Source organism: Cynocephalus volans, chromosome 11 (genome assembly GCF_027409185.1).
Source record: "Cynocephalus volans isolate mCynVol1 chromosome 11, mCynVol1.pri, whole genome shotgun sequence".
Taxonomy (NCBI): domain Eukaryota; kingdom Metazoa; phylum Chordata; class Mammalia; order Dermoptera; family Cynocephalidae; genus Cynocephalus; species Cynocephalus volans.
The window spans coordinates 113,561,727-113,565,869 of NC_084470.1; the positions used below are offsets into that span (position 1 = coordinate 113,561,727).

Genomic DNA, 4,143 nt, shown 5'->3' on the forward strand with positions numbered 1-4,143 from the left:
TTCTATAGTGGGGAACAGGAAGGCCAGACAACTAGAAGGTGTAAACATCAAGAGTAGAGTTTTCCAGATTTAGGGTTCAGGGCTCCGTAAAATTTTAAAAAATTGGATTGGCATTGAGATGCCACCCTTTAATTTTGCTAAGTAAAAACATTTAAGACAGCAACTGCTACCATATACTAACAACATTCTTTACTATAAAGAAAGAACATGTCAGCTTGATGAAAAATCTGGTAGGAAGGACAAAGATATCAGAGTAAAGGTGATCCACAAGAAGTGATAAATGATAACGTTGAACCTGTCTCACATGCATGTCTGCGTGTTTACTAAATTAAAAAAAAATACTTTTTTTCTCATTTTGCTGGAGACCAGTGAAAACAGACTGGCCTAAATCTGTGGACTACTCTTTGGGAACTTTCTAGAGACTTTTAAAGAATCCTTTTTGGGGGCTAGATAAATGTATAAAATAAAAATAAACAGGTGACTTTTATAGAGGGGTGTTGGGAAAATAGAATAATTTAATCAGGTCCCCTCACCTTAGGTCCAGTTGGGGGTGGTGCAGCGCATTCTTTGTAAGCAAGTAGTGTGTGGGTGGAGTTAGTGCACATGTACAGCACTGCCCACCTGGCTGGCGTTGACTGCCTCAGGTGTCCGCCCTGTGAGGCCATGCTCTTGGACCTTTTTGCCGGTTACCTAGCTCATAGACCTGTGTGTAAAGGGCTTGTGACCCAGTCTGGAATGGGCTTGAGGGGTCTGTAAGCTCCAGACCCAGCCCTAGCTTGACAATTGGCCCAGTCGGCAAGATTACAGGCAGGTAAAAGAGCTTGACAAGGGGTTATTTTAATTCCAGGTCCTATGCTAAGTGCTTTGCTTGCCTAAGGAGTGGTGAACTCCTGGTAGTATTTGAGAGAGGCTTTTTTCCAATTGTACTCACCATGAAAACCATCACAACCCAAAAGACCACATTGGTGAGTTGCTCTTTCCCAAAACACAATCACTTTATGAAATTTTAAAACTCCGTATAACAAAGGCTTGAGCAGCTCTTTGGAGGTCTTTGCAGTAGGATCTAACCACAGTGGAATTCACTGTTCTTCTTTCACAAAGGGACAGAAAGTTGTTAGGTTTTTTGCCACAAGTTTCTGTGCTGTGACGAAGCACTGCTTTGACTAGTGTTCTGGGCCTGGTCTAAGACCACAGCAACCAATGAGTTATGACAAACCAAAAATAACTCCATTGTCTAAATCAAGACACATGGAGAGTGACCACCCTTGAGTCACCAAGCTCATTTGTTACATAGTTTATTTTTGGATAACTTTTGTGGTGGCCAAAAGTGTTTCATTTGCTGGTTTTCCTCTCCAAATAAGAGTGCAAAGAAAGGAACTAAGTCATGTGGTTTTGTTTAACTTACCATGAAGGTGGCAACTAGTATAGATGATGTGATTACTCAGCTTTGAAAAGCCCGTGGCTAATTGGTAGGGATGATATGTATCTCTGAACTGACTAAACTTCTGAAAAGATCTTGGCTCATGATCTCTCAGGAAGAAAATTTGCCCCTAGGAATGCATATTATCTAAGATCTTTGTTGCCATTCAGGGTGACAAAACACAAGTAAATGACAATGTTGATTTGGAATAGAATGTAGTAGAGAGCTTATTTGCTTTATTTAGGCTTTTTGCCCATCTATTTAAAATATTAAGTTAATTTTATAAGGGTTTATAATTCGCATTGTAAATCTTGTAAATGTAAATCTTCTAAATGTATTTCATCTTCGCAAATGTATTACTTTCCTCATCCATAGAAACGATTTTCATGAGTACATGTATTCCAGATTCTTCTCATCTGGTCCTCCTACCACTCCAACCTCATATCCTATTGTCCTCCTTTCATTCACTGCTCCACAGCATTCTTGTTCTTACAAAATGCCAAGATCATTCTCACCTTAGTATCTTTGCGTTTGCTGTTTCCTCTTCCTGCAGTATTTTCCCTGTCATCTTTATGTAGCTAGCTTCTTCTTGTCACTTAGGTCTCTCTCTTCAAATAACATTACTTGGAGGAAACTCCTCTGACTACCTTGGTCCAAATAGCCCATCTTCATCAGTCATTCTCTAATATATCACCTTATTTTATTATCTTTGTAACACTTATGAATCTCTAAAAATATCTTGCTCACTTATTTGTTAACTTGTTATTTGTTTGTCCTCTCTAGAATGAAAGCTGTATGAGAATAGGGACTTGGTCTTGTTTGTTCCTCTACCCAGCACCAGAATATTTTCTGGCACATAGCAACATTCAGTATTTTTTGAATGAATGAATGATAAATGAATGAAAGGATAGAAGAATTCATGAGAATTCAAACTTTTCATATTTTGTCACCTTTATCCCAGAGAGTTCATGTCTAAATGGTGCAAAGGCTAATGTACATTCATTCTCTTGATAATTTCATCAGTAAAGACAGGCCCAATGACTCATGATTTAAGTTATTTGGCTTGGCACTCTGTTATCGATCTTATCACTAAACAGTGAGCAAATCTCTTCTTCACTTAAATAATATAGCTCTGTCTGAGAGAAAAATTCGATATAGTTACAAGTAATATTTTAATATAAAAAAGAAAGATGAGACATAGTGATTTAGAATAGATAAATATCTCTTAAAAGTATCCATTTTAAACCAATAGTTAACATGATAATTATTGGTAGGAAAAAAAACCCACCAAAAGCAAGAGGCCTATTCTTCCTATTTTTAAAATAATGATCTGGAAGTTCGGACCAATGCAATAAGATAAGAAAAAGAAAGAAACACTATAACTATTTTAAAGTAGAGTCTTTCTTCCAGCCACTGACATACCATCTAGACCTAGGAAAACCCAGAAACTTTGGGGCCCCATGAGCCATGTCCACAGCTGCATCAGCAAGCACTGGAGGCATCTAGGAGGCTGGGGTAGTGCTGGTGGCATGCATCGCCACAGGATCAACATCAACAAATATCACCTGGCTTACTTTGGGAAAGTTCTATGATGCATTACCACTTAAAGAGGAACCAGAGATTCTGCCAGCTGTCAACTTTGATAAACTGTGGACTTTGGTCAGTGAACAAACACAGGTAAATGCTGCCAAAAACAGGACTGGAGTGGCTCCAGTCATTGATGTGATGCAGTCAGGCTACTACAAAGTTGTGAGGAAGGGAAAGCTTCCAAACAGCCTGTCTTCATGACAGCTAGATTCTTCAGCAGAACAGCTGAGGAGAAGATTAAGTATGTGTATTGAGGGTGGGGGTTGGGAGGGGCTGTGTCCTGGTGGCTTGAAGCCACATGGAGGGAGCTTCATTAAATGCTAACAAATGCTTTATAAATAAATAAATAAATAAATAGTAGAGACAAAATTATTTTTACATATAGTGATTATCTACCAGGAAAACGTAAGATAATTTTTTTAAAGAACAAATAATGAAGTTCAAAAAAGGTAGAATTACAAAATAAGCACATAAAAAGTGATGGATTTCTTATGGAGTAGCAATAGTTCTTTAGAAAACATGAAAGAAAAAGTAGCTAAAGAATTTTATGGATATTAATGTACCAGCTACAGCTTTTTCTAATGTCCAAACATGGTATTAATCTTAAACTGTAGAAAATGGCTATGGATTTTAATTTAATATTGTGTTTCCCTTTGAAAAGCATAACTTGACACTTGTTCATTCTGCTAACATTCGTACTTCTCCTCCATTTACAGTTTTATACTAAGAGATATGGAGAAAACAAAGGCAAAAGAAATAAACATCATCCCTGCTTTTAAAAGAAATAATGTATGCATGTGAAATGACTAGAAAACTGTTTCTGGCAGTATTTATTTAGTAAGTACTTATTGAGCATCTGTAATGAGATGATCCCTTTGCAAGTTGTATGTGGAATGGTGGGGGGACGTACCATAAATATGAGTAGAACTCAGTTCTTGCCATCTGTGCAAGCTGTTAGGCAGAATAAAGCACAAATCTCTAAAAGTATAAAGCAATTAAGCTGAACTTTGAAAGAGAAAAGAAGGTTTTTAGTGAATAGAGATAGACCACATGATATTCCCAGTAGAGGGAATGCCTTTGGGTAAGAAAGTATGGAACATGTTTGTGAACACTGAGCAATCTCATTTGGCTGCAAG

General features: G+C 37.5%; 1 pseudogene; it reads left to right on the forward strand.

Moving 5' to 3' along the window:
• Positions 1–603: 603 nt before the first annotated feature.
• LOC134390219 (large ribosomal subunit protein uL15-like) lies at positions 604–3,261 on the forward strand (annotated as a pseudogene).
• Positions 3,262–4,143: the final 882 nt, after the last annotated feature.